We start from the raw sequence: 20,698 nt of genomic DNA, 5'->3' as shown, positions 1-20,698 counted from the left end.
CTGAAATTTTGTACGATGAATCCTCTTATGACCATCAACAAACGTGTTTATTATGGTCTGAATCGGTCTATAGCCCGATACAGATCCCATATAAATCGTTCTCTCTATTTTACTTCGTGAGCCCCAATGGGCGCAATTCTTATACGAATTGGCTGAAATTTTACACAGGTCTCCAACATATAATTTAATTGTGGTCCGAACCGGACCATATATTGATATCGTTTTAATAGCAGAGCAACTCTTTTCTTATATCCTTTTTTGCCTAAGAAGAGATGCCGGGAAAAGAACTCGACAAATGCGATCCATGGTGGAGGGTATATAAGATTCGGCCCGGCCGAACTTAGCACGCTTTTACTTGTTAAATACAAAAAGTGTTAAAAAGCCACGACATAAATATAACATTAAAAGTAAAGTTGCTATGAATGGTCTGTACTATTATATGAATGGACAATGGACACTCAAAAACTGTATTATCAAGAAGTTCGAGGCCTTCGAAATGTGGATATACCGCCAAGTATTAACAAGTAAAAGAGTGGTAAGTTCGGCCGGGCCAAATCTTATATACCCTCCACCATAGATCGCGTTTGTCTAGTTCTTTTCCCGATATCTCTTTTTAGGCAAACAAATAATAAAAGAAAAGAATTGCAATGGTATTGGAGATATATCATGTCATGGTCTGATTCGGACTATAATTGAATTGAATATTGGATACTATAATAGAAGTCATTGTGTAAAATTTCAGCCAATTCGTGAAAGAATTGCGCCCTTTAGGGGCTTAAGAAGTAAGATAGAGAGATAGTCTTATAGGGGAGTTGCACCAGGCTATATAGGGGAGTTGCACCATATTTGACACGTATATCGAAGGTCATTGGAGAAGCTGTTGTGCAAAATTATGCCCTTTGGAGACTCAAGAAGTCAAGATCCCAGATCGGTTTAAATGGCAGCAATATCAGGTTATGGGTCGATTTGAACTATATTTGGCACAATTGCTGGAAGTCATAACAAAACACCTGATCAAAATTTCAGCCAAATCGGATAAGAATTGCACCCCCTAGTGGCTTAAGAAGTCAACATTCAAGATCGGTTTATATGGCAGCTATATCAGGTTATGAACCGATTTAAAACACACTAAGCACAGTTGTTGGAAGTCATAACATAACACGTCACACGTTTCAGCCAAATCGGATAGGAATTGCGCCCTCTGGACGCTCCAGAAGTCAAGACCCGAGATAGGTTTATATAACAGCTATACCAGGTTATGGACCGATTGCATTCAAACTCAGCACAGTTGTTGGAAGTCATAATAAAACACAAACAAGAATTGTGCCCTCTAGTGACTCAAGAAGTCAAGATCCAAGATCGGTTTATATGACAGCTATATCAAAACATGGTTCCATATAGCCCATTTACAATCCCAACCAACCTACACTTTACTCCCTCGAAAGTTAGCGTGCTTTCGACAGACAGACGGACGGACATGTCTAGATCAACTTAAAATGTCATGACGATCAAGACTATATATACTTTATGTGGTCTTAGACGAATATTTCGAGAAGTTGCACCATCCTATGGTGGAGGGGGTACAAATATCGTGAACTGCAAAAATTTCAAATGACGAAGTATTAAAGGTCTAGGCAGAATGAACGCGTTGAAATATGAAACTCTGCAAACAAATGTCAAAAAATCAACTCCCAAAAGTTAAAACATTTCTAACTTTGATGAGTAAAAATACTACTTCACATATGGCAGCGCAGAATGACGCTAGCTTTTTTTTTTACTTGAAGTTGTTCAACCTTTCCGCGTTCCTTTGGGATTTTTGTCCAGAGTTGCATTTTTGCATAGCGACGTTCCAAGACAATGTTCAACGCGCTCATTCTGTTTGAGCCTTAAGACTAGTATTGACTTCATTCGCAGCGAATATGCCTAAAAAATTATTGCGAAATCCGACGTACTCTATTTTTGGCCAGAACACAAACAAAAGTCAAACAACTACACACAACAAAGACAACATCGTTGAGACAGAGTGGATTGGTGCCCACTTCGTGGGTATTTAATTACATTAGCAATTAATTGAAGCAAAATTTGTAGTGGGGCAGCGACATGTCGCAACTATTTTGCTCTTAGAACTCAGTACCACTTCTGCGGAAAGGGTTCGCATTTTCTTCATCATCATTTTTATACCCTACACCACTACTGTGGTACAGGGTATTATAACTTAGTGCATTGATAAGTAAACCGATCGACTCAGAATCACTTTCTGATTCGATTTAGCTATGTTTGTCTGTCCATGTTAATTTGTGTACAAACTACTGGTCGCAGTTTTTATCTGATCGTCTTCAAATTTGGTACGATCACATTTTTTCGGCCTAGAGACGAAGCCTATTGAAATTGGAAAAAAATCGGTTCAGGTTTGGATATAGCTTCCATATATATGTTCGTCCGATTTGCAGTAATAATGCAATAAAATGGTCATTTGTTAACCGACTCTCTCCAAATTTGGCAGGAAGGATTTTATTATGACTCCCGACATTACAGCCGAATTTCATAGAAATCGGTCAGAGTTTGATACAGTTTCCATACATATGTTCGTCCGATTTGCAGTAATAATGCAATAAAATGGTCATTTGTTAACCGATTCTATTGAAATTTGTTAGGAATGATTTTCTCTTGACTCTCGACATTACTGGTGAATTTCTTAGAAATCGGTCCAGACCTAGATTTAGCCCTCATATTTATATATATCGCCCTATTTTCACTCCTAGAGCTACTGCAAGCGCATTTATTGACCAATCTTCCCAAAATTTTGTACAACGCTTTCCTCGACGACTTCCACAATGTCTATAAAATTTGTTCGAAATCGGTTCAGATTTAGACATAGCTCCCATATATATGTTCGTCTGATTTGCAGTAATATTGCAATCAAATGGTCATTTTTTAATCGATTCTCTCGAAATATTGCAGGAAGGATTTTCTCTTGACTCATAGAAATCGGTTCAGATTTAGATATAGCCGCAGATTTAGATATATATCGCCCGATTTTAACTTCTAGAGTTACATCAAGCATTTATTGACCCATCTTGCCAACATTTTGCACAACGCTTTCCTGGACGACTGCCACAGTACCTGAGAAGTTTGCCCGAAATCGGTTCATATTTAAATATAGCTTCCATATATATGTTCGTCCGATTTAGAGAAATACTGCAATAACGCGCTCATTTGTTACCCGATTCTCTCAAAATTTGGCAGGAAGAATTTTCTTATGACTCTCGACATTACTGGTGAATTTAATGGAAATGGGTCCATTCATGCCGCCGAGAATAGAGAGCTTACCATCACTGCCTTACCATCTAACAAGAGTTCATAAATTCTATTTTTTTCACCTGTATCCAAATAACGTATTAGTAAATTAAGAAAAAGAAGAAGGATCCATGCATTAAGACAACCATGGTGTACAGGTTGGCATATCTCATACTACCTCTACTACTTTTCTTTTTGAGAGAGGAAAAATTCTAGGCGAATGGAGGAATTTTGGGGAGTGACACACCTTGACACATATTGCCAAATTCTGATATCCTATTGTCATTATTTTCTTAAGTGCATCTGTAATAAAGATATGGACAATTTTCCTGAAAGCCCTCTTAACAAATGTCTAGAACATTTTGCACTAGTCAAATCAAGAATTCAAAAGTTGTGGACACATATTCACGTTTGTGACATCTGGACCACTGTGCGTTTTGTTTATTGTTAAATGCGATATATGATCTTAGCATAAAAACATTAAAATATATAAAAAATAATTAAAAATTTTTTTATTTATAAAGCCATTAAACATTTATGAACACTTTTCAATGTTTGAAAAGACCTTTAGCTTTAATAGCACAAAGGTCGATGTCAAGTTGAAGTCATAAAAGAGTTTCGGTTCTAACAACACAGCCCTCATAACCATCTGCACATAAAAACAAATATTTTTCTATTTGTAGTGTTTCAAAAAAGTAATCGTGAAAAACATAGATTTTCCACTATAATTCACGAACATAGTACCGGCCTTATATTTGTTATATTTTCGTGCTTGTGTATTGACTACAGAATTAAAACATGTCTAATATTTACTCGGAATTATAGAAAAACTACACATGTCGACTTGTCGAAGTGGACGGTAAGTCATGTTGAAGAACAATAATTGCTTATTTAAGGTCGTTTTGTAGAAACTGTTTAAAATATGAGCAAAAATATAAGAATGAAGCAAATAAACGATTGGGCGTTGCAAATCCATTGCTCACAGACATCATTTTACATTTGTGTAAGTAAATGTTTAGCCATAATAACAGTTGAATAGCTTTTGAGAATATAGTTACCCGGAATTACCAAGAACTACTTATTATAGCCTTCTTTTCAAAATCCTCCCACAATTTATAATGACGTAGACCCACCACAAGGTTAATGGCTGGAAAACAACAAAAAAAAAAAGCACAACAATATAAACAAAAACCAAATGAACGACTTTTTTTAATGCACATGTCCATGAATGCCATGCGTCTCTGGAGGAGATGGTTTTTTATTCAACGTCAAAGCTCGAATAGATTCCTGGATGCAAGAAAATCACTGCTAACTACAGGATTAGTAAGAGTTGCTGGTTACTGCAGTAAATCGTTATCTTTTTCCTTAAGACAAATTCAGGAAGGCTAAACGAAAATCGGCAAATTCATCCGAATTCGGTTCCGAAGTCTATCCGATTTCTTAACGAAAAATATATGGAATGGTTGGGTTAGGTTAGGTTTAAGTGGCAGTCTGCCATCAGACTTACTTAGAAGTTTTCGTCCATTGTGATACCACCGGAACAGAAGAAGGAAGATGCCTTCTAGTTCCTACCGTTGAACCATCCAGATCGCCGCTTTAAAAAGCCCAATAACTTGCGAATGTTCACATCCGCTAAATCAGACAGGTTCTCAAATAGTATCTTCTTTTTCGATGTCCTCACAGCTTCTGCAAACGTCGTTGCTGGCAACCTTCTGTCTGTCAGAATGTTTTCCGATTAGACAGTGACCTGTCATGACGGACACAGTGACTGAGACATCTGTTCTAGCTAATGACAACAAAGCGGTAGACCTCTTCGAGTTTAGATTAGGCCACATAGTTTTGGAATGCTCACAACCCCTTTTTGTGACCGTCTATCATTCGTTGTCCTTCGGGCCTGGTCCTGAAAACATAGCTTACGTGTCGCAAGAGTCATACCCGCAGATTCCTAGTTCCTATTCTCGCAAGCTCGTCCGATCTATCTGCGACAGTCGAGAGCGGTTTTTGTGTTCAGAAATACGTTCGCCAGGGATTTAATGGCTGCCTGGCTGTCTGAGAAGATATTTATGCCAATCGTCGTAATGACATTATATCATAGCCATTACACTACTTCCTTAATTGCAAGGATCTCTGCTTGATACACACTGCAGTGGTCTGGTAACCTCTTCGATATGACCAGTTCTAGATCTTTAGAGTACACCCCAAAGGCCACATGTTTGTTTAATTTGGAACCGTCCGTATAGAAGTCTATGTAACTTCTGTTACCAGATATCGTAGTTCCAATCGGTTCTATCAGGAATATTGGTACAGTAGTTTTTATCATAAAGCGGCTCAGGTAGGATGTAATCCACACTGCCTGAAACATCGGATATTGTATCAAGTATAACACAGTGTCCGTAGTCGCCACATGACCAATGAGAAAGCCTCCTTAACCTCACGGCAGTGGTCGCTGCAATTTGGGTAGCCACAATGTCCAGAGGCATAAGATGTTGCATTAAATTCATTGCTTCAGATGGTGTCGTCCTCAGTGTGGCTGTGATGCACAAACAAGCCATCGTTTGGATCCGGTTAATTAATGAGCAGTAGGTGGATTTTTAAAGCGCCGTCCACCATACTACTACACCATATAGCATAATAGGTCTGACAACTGCAGTATATACCCAAAACGCTGCATAGTTTTGTATTAATTTTTATCGGAATGGTGATCAAAGTGGATTTAAAGGAAATCGTCTGGATATTGGCCTGTTTCGTATATGTGATTGAAAAGTTTGATTAGGAGCTATTTTATAGTTTTTTCCATTTCATTCTTTGTAATTGATTTTTCTGTTCCAGATTACTTTCAAGTATCGACCGGGCATTATCTCTAAAAAGCTTTATAATATATTGTTTCCAAACCCATTTTCTGTCTGCCAAGTTCAACCCTGCTACATTTTATCATCTAATTAAGATACAATTTGATGTGTTTTAATAAATTTCCCCGGATTTCTTTAGTTTTTATCTTCCTTATTTCTAACATTCATGCAGATTTCTTGTCAGAATTATACAAGCCTATCTCCTCTATTGTTTCGTTGACCCAGTCCACATTTTCCAATTATATTCTTCACTTCATCGTTTCCGACTTTGGCAATAAAATCTTTTTATATTATTGTTATTACATGTTTGCTCGTCATATTCAAGAATTTTTCTATTTGGTTATAAAATTCTTCGATTTCGTTCGCGTTTGTATCGCACGTTTGGCCATATACTTGAATAATGTAACATTATTTTTATTAGCCTAGTCCTATCTGACATTAGAACAAATGCCGTGACACATGGAGCTATAAATTTTTAACAATGATAGATAGCCACAACTTTGCTGTGAATTCGGATCCATTTGAAGTCGCTTCATTTCACTGATAAAGTTGGTTAGTTTTCCAGTTTTGTAAAGAATCCGATCTTTACTCGTTCCCATGTAGGCATGTTTCGCCAATGCCTAAAATATTCATTTGAAGTCGCTTCAGTTCACTGATAACGTTAGTTAACTTTCCAGTTTCGTTAAAACTCTGTACATTCCTTGTTCCCATTGTACAAATGCAAATTTTGCCCATGAACATTCCACTAAGGAACAGGGGCAAACTTCTCACATATCAATGAGTGCAGTCCGATCCGATCTGAGGTTCTCGCCAGGATTCGAACCCAGCTGGTAGCGTCATGGGCGGACATGCTAACCTCTGCGCTACGGTGGCCTCCTCGTAGCACAGAGGAGACTGAGGGCCTATGTACTGTATTGTATTACTCATATTGTATGATTTCAAGGAATGTCTCTTCAGTGGTTTCCCGTTGAAGGGTTTCGAGTTTTTCTTCTTGATTTCGGCCGCTCCTCTGGAGCACAGATGCTGTTTGCAGTTGCTCAATCTGGGAACAGACACATCGGTTTCGTGGCCATTGGTTATTTGATGGCGGCGCCAATCTTTCGCCATGTCAACGAGAACTTCAAACGGTGCTCAGCATTTTTATGTAACACTATGCCTGTAGTGTTCCTCTGAGACCCTAGACTCTTATTCGCTGAGTTGCCCGCCTCTGTTTATTTCATTTACAGCTGCCATGTATACCACAGGGATTTCCGCTATACGCAACTCGTGGAGGCGCCTCGTATCACCCAGATGCGCTTCCGCACAGAATCTTACACTCCATCTCTCAATTGGATCTTTTGAAAGGTGGAATATAAGACCCCTGGACGGGGATGCATGGATTGCAAGCCTTAATTAATATAAAAAGGCATCCTGTTCCGGCTGTCGCTTATGATATACATAAATTTTATAAATGACGCGTGATACACTTTTGAAAAGACAATCGTGCTATATTTGCCAGAACTTGGGTTGAAGGTCGAGTATTTTCTTTATTTTAAACACCTATAATTACTTTTAATTGCTAACTTGAAGAAAAACTCAGTCGCATACCTCTCATCGATACATTCGATTGACTTGCATGAAATTAGTCGATAATTTCACTGTAATGAGTCGGAACCACAATCAAATATAATAAATTCCAGGGCAATTTTACATCGTGATTTATAAAAAAAAACTGGCAAACATATTAATTATATGAATTTTTCAGGAACACATGCCAATGTAGACGTCATGTTTATGTCCGACGCCAATGACGAGGGCTCAAATAAAGTTTTTTTAATCTATTTAAAATTTAAAATAGCCGTAGCTGTATACAAAAAATGTAAGAGAACAGAATTATTCCCTTTTGTTCTCAATCATTAACATTGTTAGCATTTTTTCAAACTACTGATAACCATAAAAATTTTTTTATATATCTATGAAAAAGAAGTATTTGATTTACCGTGTAGTACCACACACGAATGATTTTCACTTGACAATAATAGTATCGTTTTTCCCCATTTATATATATTAGTAGAATTACTTAGAATTATTTCATAATATTTAATATTGTTATAATATTTAATTTATCACATAAATTAAATATATATCCACAAGCAAGTAGAAATAGTGAACAGTTTAAAATATTGCGGGGTAGCTAGAACAGTTGAATTATAGAGCAGCCAAGTTTGTAAAAACTACAAACTGCCTTCAAAATTTCCAAGGAACTGGAATATGTGAGTATGCTCCTTCTCAAAACTTTGCACAGTGTCTTTTTTGCGACCTTTGCTTAACTAAGTACGGATTCTTTTCAAAATCGTTTTACAATTAGATATAGCTCCTTTGTTTATGTTCGTCCGATTCTGAGTTATACAATGCACTCGCGAAAGTAGGAACACCCCAAAATATGACCGTATTTTTCCTCCATTTACTACTTCAAAGTATGAACTCTATGCACAAAACCTTTAAAATATGAACAACTTATTTTTGTCATTAAAAAAACAAATTTTTCGCATAATAATCTTTTTTCAATAATTAATGAATTGTGTCTGAATTGAAATTCCTTTGGGGGATAAAAAATTTTGACTACTTTATATCGCCAGGCCTTGATTATGCATCCTGCTTGTATCAGCATGTCGTACATACCTGTGGGATGGAGAGGTCATTTTCATTTCAAAAGCAGGAAAACCGTACCACACGAAGGCGACAGATTTTCGTTCAGTTAGTCCGTTATCTTCAATTATATAAAAATTAAATTGTTGCGCTTTGTTTGTTTGTCTGTTCCGTATTGACTCAAAAACGACTGAACCGTTTTTCATGAAATTTTCACAGATGGTAGGAGTTTGATCCCCCGCTGAAAATCGGGTGCTGCATTGTTTGATATCCGAAGGCGGGCGGACCCTCACCCTTACCCGATTTAAGCGAATTTTTTTATGCCACCTTATGGTATCCCAAAAACACAAAATTGGTATAAAATTTTGAGATCAAAAACCAGGGGGAAAGCCCCATCCTAAAACCCAACCGAACTGACATATTTTCAGATTAGGACATATGGGTATCAAATGAAAGGTATTTAAGAGTAGAATACGTATATGGTATACAAATTTCACCCTAAGTGCTTGGGAGTCCCCCACCCCCATAAAAAACCCTCAGCAGGACACTTTCACCGCTTTGGGCAATATGGGTATCAAATGGAAGGTATTTAAAAATAGAGCGCCAATCTGACACAAAAATGTATGTCCCCCAGCAAGACATTTTTACCGATTGGGACAATATTCAACTCAAATGAAAGGTATTTGGAAGTTCAATATGAATATGGTATTAAAAATTGGGAGGCCGTCCAGGCTCAAAACCGCCAAGAGAAAATTTTAAAAAATGTCAATCATTTTTATTATTTTGTTAATTAAAAAATTAATTGAAAATTTAAAAAAATTTAAGCTATTTTTTTAGTTGTTTCTTAGTTGAATATGCAGTTTTTTAAAATGAAACTTGGTTCAATCACCTTTTTCAAAAACTATGATTGATATAATTATTTTTGTGATTGAAGAAGTTTTAATTAAACGATTAATTGGAATAATTAATTGGGTAATTGAAACTGATTTTTGTTGGTTGTTGTTCTGTTGAATGTCATAGACAACGTTATAGTACAATGTGTCAGCCAAATCATATAATAATTGCGCCCTCTAGAAGCTCGAGAAGTAAAATCAGGAGATTGGTTTAAATGGCAGCTACATCAAAACATGTACCGATGTGGCCCATCGGAACGACCTGCACTAATAAGTATTTTTGCAAAATTAAAGCACCTAGTGTTACTTTTTCGAAAGTTAGCGTGCTTTCGACAGACAGAAGTACTGATGGACATGGCTAAATAGACTTAAAATAGTCTTTTATGTTTGGAAAAAACAACTACCAAAATTTGAGGTCAGCCTAGTTTTCTACCTGCCAAACTTGATAGAACACTATGTTAAACATTCATATGGTTTTCCAGCAGCTCTAAACCAAATTTTTGTTATACTATAGACTGCCCTGTTTACCAGCACCCCCAAACAGATATTTAGTTATACTTTGGACTAGGTTATTAACTCAACAATTTCCGATATGTTGTTCAGGCCATTCACACTTAGTCAAAAGTCATTAACCATGCGTTGGAATACATTATGACCTCCATGCAATAGCTCGTATCAAGTGAAACGTGACAATAATCACTAAGCGCGAAGAGGGCCCGTTGTCTGAATGTGAACAGAACTTAGTTCATATCTTTAGCGGGCGCCAATCTAAGTTTGACGGTGAGGCATTGTTTTGTCAAAAATATTTCCAACGAATTTATTCTTATTAACGTTATGAGGCACAATTACGTTATGAGTTCCTAAAATGCCTTAGCTTACCAGCGCTCGCTCATTCATTGTTTTGGGCGTAAAATATGATCGTGTGTATATCTGCTGGCATTTATCTGTAATGAACCCTCCAATACCTTGTCTTCTGGCGACCTTAGAACCACCAAATCTATAACCACCCATCATAACCCATTCACATAAAGTGAGTCATTTGTTTCAAACTCCAGCTGTTTTTGTTAGGCTTACTGACTGGCCAACTTGCTTGCACGAGTGATTCTATGTATTCGAATTGAAAATAAAACGTCAATGTTCCTGCATGTCAACCATAACACAGCCGCAGCTGCTGCGTAAACTTGAAATTCTGCTTGTCTGTTGTTATTTTCAGTCTTTTTGTTGTTGTAGTTTCTTTTTCTATTAAATATATGAAGCTGGTGGCGGCAGGTCCAATTGCATGCCAGCTTTAGGTATTGTGTCTTTAAGTCATTCTTTTGTTTGGTATAGGTGCACGAGTGAATATTTTTGTTGATCATCATGGCCCATTCACACACTTGTAGTTGTGTCTTAACACGTTTTATATCGTCTAGCAGTATCACCCTACACCGGTCTACGACGGCATATTAAGATTGTGGGGAAGAATGCCATCTGGATTATAATATCAAAGTGTGGGAATGGTTTCAAACTTTGCACGCAAACCAAAAATTAGGTGCTAATAGTCGATTTCTGGTGAAAATAATATACATATATACGATTGTTTGAATTTTGGAGTGAACACCACATTTGTTGCACCTCAATTTTAGGATCTGTGATCATATGGGTGTATACATTAGTAGTCGTCTTAACAGGTTGATCTAACCATGTCTGTCCATGCGACCGTCAGTTAATATCACCATCCATTTGGAATTTTGCTGTAATAGCAAAACTACTGTTACAATAACAACAAAAGTATCTACTACCAAATTTGTTATTCAAAACAGTTAAAATGTTTGCTAAACAGCAGTTTTTGTCTGCTGAAAATGGAAAAGCAGACATTACTGCTGATTCAGCAAACATAGGGCTGCTGTTTTAGAAAACATTTATTACTGATATTTCAACTAACAAAATCTGCTGTTTTGAGTACAAAAACCTGATATAGCTGCCATATAAACCGATCTGGGGTCTTGAGTTCTTGAGCTACTAGAGGGCACAATTATTATCCGATTTAGCTGACATTTTGCATGATGTGTTTTGTTATGACTTTCAACTGATGTGCTAAATCGGTTCATATACTGGTATAGCTGCCATATAAACCAATCTGGGGTCTTGACTTCTTGAGCCTCTGCAGGGAGCAATTCCTATCCGATTTGGCTGAAATTTTGCATTACAGTTTTTGTTATGACTTTCAATAACTGTGCTAAGAATAATTGAAATCGGTCCATAACCCTATATAGCTGCCATATAAACCGATTATTATCCGATTTAGCTGAAATTTTGCATGAGTGGTTTTGTTATGACTTTCAACAGCTGTGTTAAGAATAGTTCAAATCGGTCCATAACCTGACATTATAGCTGCCATATAAACCTATATGGGATTTTGACTTCTTGAGCCTCTAAAGGGTGCAAGTATTATCCGATCTGGCTGAAATTGTGTACAAAGGCTTCTCTTATGACCTTTAACATACGTGTCGAATATGGTATAATTCGGTTTACACCCTAATACAGCTCCCCTATAAACCGATCTCCCTATTTTAATTCGTCAGCCCCTAAAGTGCGCAATTCTTACTAAATTTGGCTGAAGTTTTACACAATGACTTCTACGATGATATAGCTGCCATATAAACCGATCTTGAATCTTGGCTTCTTGAGCCACTAGAGGACGCAATTCTTATCCGATTTGGTTGAAATTTTGCACGAAGTGTTTTATTATGCTGTACCAATTATGGGTGAAATCGGTGCATAACCTCATATAGCTGTCATATAAACCGATCTGGGGTCTTGACTTCTTGAATCAATAGGGGGTGCAATACTTATCCAACTTGGCTGAAATTTTGTACAACGACTTCTCTCATGATTTTCAAAATTCGTGTCAATTATGGTCTGAATCGGTATATTGCCTGATACAGCTCCCATATAAAGCGATCTCTCTATATTACTTCTTGAGCCCCTAAAGCGTGCAATTTTTATTCGAATTAGGTGAAATTTTACACAACGACGTCTACTATGATCTTCAACATTCAGTTCAATTATGGTCCGGACCATAGGGCCATAAGTTGATATAGATCCAATATCATAGCAATTTTTTCTTTTATCATATGTTTGAATAAAAAGAGATACCAGAAAAAGAACTCGACAAATACGATCCATGTTGGAGGGTATATAAGATTCGGCCCGGCCGAACTTAGCACGCTTTTACTTGTTTTAGAATTTTTTTTAGAAATTTTGTTGGAAGAGATTATTTTAATTTGTGGCATATTACTGTAAAGAAGCTATCTGATCCATCCATCCATTGGCATACATTTCAAAATGTGCCAGAGCTAGCGCGCATTTTCTATTATTGCTCTACTAATGTGCACATGACTGGGATGGCATCTAAAAAAAAGGAGTATACATTCAGTAGTAATTATAAAAATCCACTTTCAGCAGTAAGCCTGCTACTCTGAAATTGCATTACTACTGCTGTAATAGCAGAACTACTGCTACAATAACAGCAAAATTAACTACTAATATTCAGCAGACAGTGTTTGCTATTTTCAGCAAACTTTTTGCTATGAGTGAAAATTTAAAAAGAATTCCTAAAATAACTACTTATCCTTTCAATCCCCACACGTTTTCACAGTTACTGACCCACAATTTGTATACCCTCCACCATAATTGATCTGAGACCCAACATAGTGTACATATTCTTAATCGTCTTGACATTCTTAGTCGATTTAGACATCTCCATACGTCTGTCTGTCGAAAGCACGTTAATTTTCGAAGGCTAGGTGGTTGAAATTTTGCACAAATGCATCGTGTTAGTGTAGGCCGGTTGGAATTGTAAATGGGCCATATCGACCCATGTTTTGATATAGCTACCCCATAAACCGATTTGGGATTTAGACTTCTTGAGCCTTTAGAGGGCGCAGTTCTTATCCCATTTGGCTGAATTTTGTACAATGACTTATCCCATGACCTCCAAATGTGTCCTGAATCGGTCTTTAATCTGATATAGTTCTTATACAACTCAATCTCCCGATGTTACTTCTTGAGCCCCTATAGGCCTAATTTTTATCCAATTTAGCTAAAATTTTGCACAATCACTTCTGCTACTTGCAACATTCAATCAACGTATGGAATCGTAGCTCCAATAGCAATATAGCTCCAATAGCCTAGCAATTCATACCCATTTTCTTTTGGTTTCCCATAAAAAAATACCAGGCAAAGAACGTGACAAATGCGATCCATGATGGAGGGTATATATGATTAGCACGCTTTTAATTGTTTTTTTATATAAAATAATATAATACACCATATGTTTGTTGTTGGTTGGTTGTATAACCAATGAGGTTTTAATCGCTTGCGAAAAATAACAACTGTTGCAACCCTTTCATCAATTATTGATGGGTGTTATCAGTAAAACAAATATTACAAACGTAAATTAATAATAATAATAATAATACTGGTCATCAGCCACAGCACATACAAAAAAAAAAACTGAACTTTAATTATATTTATTTATAAATGCGAAGGTAATTAAAGATCTAGGCTTTCCCCGTAATAGCTCAAAGATCTAGAACTCATTATTGTTGATTAAGGTTTGCGATGAGATGAAACCATTGCGTCTTCAAAAAAATAAGAAAAATTAAAATGTGGTTCGATGTTGACGCTTTTAAGGGTCCAAGACCTTAAATTGGGAGATCGGTCCATATGGGACTATATTCAAATATGTATCGATCTTGACCATACTCAGTACGAACTTCGAAGGGCCTAACACAAATCACAGTACCAAATTTCCGCGAAATCGGACAATAAATACGACTTTTATCGGCCCAAGACCTTAAAACGAGAGATCGGTATATACGGCAGCTATATGCAAATCTGGACGGATCGGAGCACAACGCGTTGTCCCAAATTTCAGCGAAATCGAATAATAAATGTGTCTTTAATGGACCTAAGACCCGAAATCGGCAGATCGGTCCATATGGGGGCTATATCTAGATATAGTCCAATATAGCCCATCTTCGAACTTAACCTGTATATCGAAACAGAATCTGCGCAAGGTTTCTGCTCAATGTCTCTTTTTTTAAGACTGAACCGTGATTTCAACATAAAGACGGCAAGGCTAGATCGTCTTCGATTTTTACGGCCACCCAGAATATACATATTTTAAAGGATCGGAAATGGATATTTCGATATGCTCAACACGGAATGATAAAATGAATACACCCCATTCCTTCAGTGGTGGGTATAAAAATGTTGGGAATGCGTTTCAAAAAAAATTAGTTTTTGTTTTTTGGACTATTTAATATACATTAGAGAGTTTTGAAAAAAATTCGACCCATTACAAACGTAATAACGAGGAAAATATACACCCCTTCCTATGGTGGAGGGTCTACAAAAAGTGTAAATCTTTCGACTTTACTGAAGTTAAATTTCAATCAAAACAAGTCTATGACTTGAATTGCTATTTTCGTCAATGTGTCACATAATAGTTCGCATACATATATGGCTGTTGTTTGTATTGTGAGCTTTATAGGCACATAAATTGGCAGAGGCAGAGAAGAAAATGTGGTGAATATTCGTTTTTATTTTTTTTTTTTTGAAAACATAATTGCTATTTTTGGGGAGGTATACCCCTTGGGCAATTATAAAACAGTAATGCATCTTTCCAAATTCGTTGATGGAATGCAAGCAATAAAACATTTTCAAACATATAGTATCGCTTTTATTGATAAACTTGTAAAGCCTCCACAATTGAATGGGGGTAATAATAATGTTTTCCCTATGACCCTACACGAAACACGACATTCTAAGTCGACCTAGCGATATCCGTCAGTTCATACTTCCGTCTCTTTAATACAAGCTAACTTTTAAACGAGTCAAGATAAATGCTTCTTATAAGTGTTAGTTAGTTGGGTTTGTAAAAAAGCCAAATCGCTAAATGTTTTGATAAAATTCCCATATAATACCAGTTTGCATTTAACATACTTGTTTTACTTATTGTTTTTGTATTTAGAATATACTTTTATTTTTGTACAATATTTTAAAGAGTATTTTTTGTTTTCATTTTCAGGATTACCACCAGGGATTTAAACAGTAAGTTAAGAAAGTATTACCAATATTTAATACGCTATTTTATCATACCCCTATCATGATTTCATACCCTACACCACTATTTTGGTACAGTGTATTTTAATCTGTTGAATTTATTTGTAACACCCAAAAGGAGAAACGATACGCGTCTTGATAACCTATAAACCGATCCACTCGGAATCACTCAATGATTCAATTTATCCATGTCCGTCTGTCTGTCTGTCCTTGTTAAATTGTGCAAAACACTGCAGCAAAAAAGTAGCAATTTTCATCCGACGATCTTAAATTTTGGCACAGACTTGTTTTTGGCCTTGATACGAAGGCTCTTAAGGTTGGAGCAAATCGGTTAAGATTTCGATATAGCTCACATCTATGTATACGTTATATGCATATTCGTCCGATTTGGACTAATATTGCTATATGTTGTCATTTGCCAACTAAACGAAATTTGGCACGAAGGATACTCTCATGACTCTTGAGATTACATATTAATTATACAGAAACCAGTTCATATTTGGATATTGCTCCCGTATACAAATAGTTTTTCGACCTTGAGCTTTGTTTAAAAATCTGTTCAGATTTTGTCAAAACTCCATAATTTTTATATCAAACTAGCAAACTGTTTATCTACCACCAAATATCTTTTATTGAACCCCATATAGGCATGATTGACAAATATTCTCATTTTGGGAGGTGTTTTGAGGGGTAGGCTATCTCTTATCACGTGAATCTCATTTTTACTACCATATTCGTAATCTACGCCCGAAAACCTTTCATTGGAGTCCCATATTGTCACGATCGTCAAATATGCCCACTGGGTACGGTTTGGTTTTGGGTCGGTCCTCTTGGTAATTATTCCAATTTTTAATATTTGATAATCATATTCGTATTCTACTCTGGAATACCTTTCATTGGAGTCCCATATTGTCCCTAACGGTCCACTTTTAATTTTGGATGGTACTTTTGGTGCGGTTTCAGGCTTGGAGTGGTGCCCTAGGTACTTGGAGTAAATTTTTGACATCATATTCGTATTCTACTCCCGAATACCTTTCATTGGAGTTCCATATTGTCCCGATCGGTTAGTATGTCCTGCTGGGAAACATACATTTTTGTGTTAGATTGGCACTCTACTTTTACAAATCGTTTATTTGCTACCCATATTGTCCAAAGCGGTAAAAGTGTCCTGTTGGGTGGTGTTTTTGGGGGTGGAAGACCCACCCCCCGACACTTAGGATGCCATTTTTATGCCAAATTTTCACTCTTAAATACCTTTCATCTGATACCCATTTTGTCCCAATTGGTAAACATGTCCGTTCGTGCGGGTTTTGGGATGGGCCCCTAGCTATTGACAACTAAATTTTATACTAATTTTGTGTTTTTGGGCTGCCATAAGATGGCATACAACATTTCGCTTAAGCCGGTGCCCCTATCTCCGAGATCTGGGGTTTTGAAAAACTCGCCCTTTGGATATCAACAAACGTTGTATCCTATTTTGACTCAAACTCTACCATCTATGAATATTTCATGAAAATCGGTTCAGCCCTTTTTGAGTCTATACGGAACAGACAAACAAACAAACAAAGCGCAATAATTTCGTTTTTATATAATAGATGATTTTCACTCATAGTATGGGAGTCCCAAAAATTGTGCATGGATTCGCCCGATAATTGCTACGAGATGTTTCTTACATATATGGTAGGTATAGTACAGTAGATCAAGTCGGCATCGCCCAACTTTTCCCTTTTCTTATATGTTATTACATTGTCTAAAAATAATAGGCAAAATCGGACAAAACTAGCGGCTTATAAGGACTTCAGAAGTTAAATCGGGAGATCGGTTTATATGGGAGCTATATCAGGTTATAGACCTATTCGGACCGTACTTGCCATAGTTGTTGAAAGTCATAACGGAACATCGCGTGCAAAATTTCAGCCAAATCGTAAAAAAATTATGGCTTCCAGGGGCTCAAAACGTCAAATCGGGAGATCGGTTTATATGGAAGCTATATCAGGTTATAGACCGATTCGGACCGTACTTGGCATATTTGTTGAAAGTCATAACGGAACATCGCGTGCAAAATTTCAGCCAAATCACACAAAAATTGCGACTTTAAGGGACTCAAAAAGTCCAATCGGGAGATCGCTTTATATGGGAGCTATATCAGGTTATAGACTGATTCAGTCCGTACTTGGCGCAGTTGTTGAAAGCCATCCCAGAACACTACATGTTCAATTTCAGCCAAATCACACAAAAATTGCGGCTTCTAGGGACTCAAGAAGTCAAATCGGGAGATCGGTTAATATGGGAGCTATATCAGGTTATAGACCGATTTGGGCCGTACTTGGCACATCTATTGGAAGAACACTATTTGCAAAACTTGAGCCAAATCACACAAAAATTGCGGCTTCCAGGGGCTCAAGAAGTCAAATCGGGAGATCGGTTTATATGGGAGCTATATCTAAATCCGAACCGATATGGCCCATTTGCAATTCCCAACTACATACATCGATATTAAGTATCTATGCAAAATTTTAAACGGCTAGCTTTATGCGTTCGACCTCTATCGGACGGACATGGATAGTTCGACTCAGAATTTTGAGACGATCAAGAATATAAATACTTTATGGGTCTTAGATTATTATTTCGAGATGTGACAAACGGAATGACTAGGTTAGTATATCCCCATCCTATGGTGGTGGGTATAAAAAAAAAAGAATTTGACCAAAAAAGCATTTCTGTCAACAGGCATGCCTTCCTATTGAGCTTGGCCATAATGGTCATATCATGTCTGCTTTGGGTCTAGGCCGGTTTCGGAGTAGAGTATCACTTTAGTGCTTCCGTAGTATTTAACGTAACACATTACGAAGCAACTGAGCTGGATGACAACTGCATTTGGTTTTGTAAATCTCGTAGATATTTGTTTACAAACAATTGGAAATGTTGAAGCTAGTACGATACACACTGATTAAATGTTGTAAATATTTGTAGATATAATTTAAGCGGCTCCCCACCAAAGACTTTTTTATGTTTCCACAGAACATCTATCAATGTGGCATCACAAAGGACTGTAAATTATCTGAGTGGATTACTGGCTGCCTAGCTAATAACCTTGACATTATTTTCATTCAAATTTATTGATAACTATCGATCTATAAAATATTTGCGGTTTATACAAATACAAATTGAAAACATGTTTCATTTAGAAAAAAACGAAGAGACCTACTTTATTATTAAAAAAAAAAAACATTCTTATTTCAAGATAAGACTAACTTTAGCAAATTTAAAGCAAATTTTATTTTATAATCGTTTGTTGGCAAAATATTCTAGCTTATATGTGTGACAAAAAGCAAGAGAGTATAATTACTCACTTGGAAATCCAAGTCGTTATACCAAATTTCAGTGAAATCGGACAATAAATATATCTGTTACCAAAAAAAAAGCTAAAAATACACCTTTTTTGATTTTCAAATTGTATACATTTTAACTGACTTATCAGATGTGGACACTTTTTGCGGCAAAGTCGTTGTAAAATCAAGCAGAAAGTGAAAATCGAACCACAAAAGTGTTCATAAATAGCAAAATACGAAGCAGGTCTCGGTCAAAAACAAAGATTTGGCAGCCCCAACAAATTTCCGAAATACCGAGGAGACCAACTATAGTGGTCTGGCAAAAGGCGTCCGGAGAACCTAGAACCTTGAAATAGTTAACACCAAAGCTCCAACCATTCCAATATGCAAAATAACAAGCAGGTGTCGGCCAAAAACAAAGATTTGGCAGCCCGAACAAATTTCCGAAATAACGAGGAGACCAAAATACGAAGGAGTTCTCGGTCAAAAACAAAGATTTGGCAGCCCCAACAAATTTCCGAAATACCGAGGAGACCAACTATAGTGGTCTGGCAAAAGGCGCCCGGAAAACCTAGAACCTTGAAATAGTTAACACCAAAGCTCCAACAATTCCAAATATCAAAGAGAAATTTCTACCAGTTCTCACACGCCATATTTTATACTATTGTAGTTTTTTCGACTTTCTGTGCGATTGTGGAATTGGGGGATGTAAATTGGTCTAGGCGTTACTCCGTCTAACACGGTTGTTGTTGTTCTTTTTGGCAGGAGATATAAGGTACCCACGGTGGCATATGTCTCCTTGCGAGATGAGAATGTTCCAATTAACGACAGCAGGAATGTTCTAATTAATGAAAGCAGGTTGAACAGGAATTTGAAATCAAAATTGGAATGAGCGATAATGGCAATATACATCAGGCCACCGGGAGTCATTTTATATGTGTGAACACCATAAAGAATCAACTGCGGATCCTGACTGAGGAGGGTTTAGAACCTGTCTACTATGCACTATGTTTAAGAGAACTTGGCCCAAGCGATCCATGGAATACCGATGAAACGGATGGAAAGTCGATAAAGGACTCCATCAGGTCAATCCGGTACGTACAACTGGCTGCCATGGGATTGCATTTACACTTTCTTATATTATAAAACATGTTAGGACGGGCTAAAGTCGGGCGAAGCCAAACTTTTAATATCCCACGCCACATTGGGTATGTAGGCTAAGACGTCAAAACTACAATTTGCTTAATTTGATATCTAGGATTTCGACCAAAATCCGTATATATTGTTGGAGCCAAAAAATAAAATCATATAAAAAGGCATTGTAGAAAAGTTTAAGAAAATCTAGTAAAAAATTCGGAGACAAAGGATCTAAAAGTGAAAATCGGGTGTTAAATATATATGGGAGCTATATCTTAATCTGAACCGATTTCTGTGAAATTAAACAGCAATACCGGAAGTCATAAGGGAATTCTTTGTGCCCATGTTCTAGTGATTCGTTTAACAAATGACCAAATTATTTCAATACTAGTCCAAATCGGGCAAACAACCAAAATCCGCATGTTTTGTGGAATTCGCAGAAGAAAACGTA

The 20,698-nt window shown here is 36.9% G+C and overlaps 1 protein-coding gene across 1 annotated transcript in view; it reads left to right on the top strand.

Annotated features, from left to right (window-relative positions):
- LOC106090852 (ATP-binding cassette sub-family G member 1) overlaps positions 1 to 20,698 on the top strand; it is a 106,701-nt gene that overhangs the window by 33,268 nt on the left and 52,735 nt on the right. The window contains exon 2 of the mRNA XM_013257187.2: positions 15,744 to 15,766. The gene's annotated coding sequence lies outside the window, so the exon portion shown is untranslated. The remainder of the gene's footprint in view (positions 1 to 15,743; positions 15,767 to 20,698) is intronic.

This window comes from Stomoxys calcitrans, chromosome 3 (assembly GCF_963082655.1).
Source record: "Stomoxys calcitrans chromosome 3, idStoCalc2.1, whole genome shotgun sequence".
NCBI lineage: Eukaryota > Metazoa > Arthropoda > Insecta > Diptera > Muscidae > Stomoxys > Stomoxys calcitrans.
This window is presented reverse-complemented; position numbering and strand designations above follow the sequence as displayed.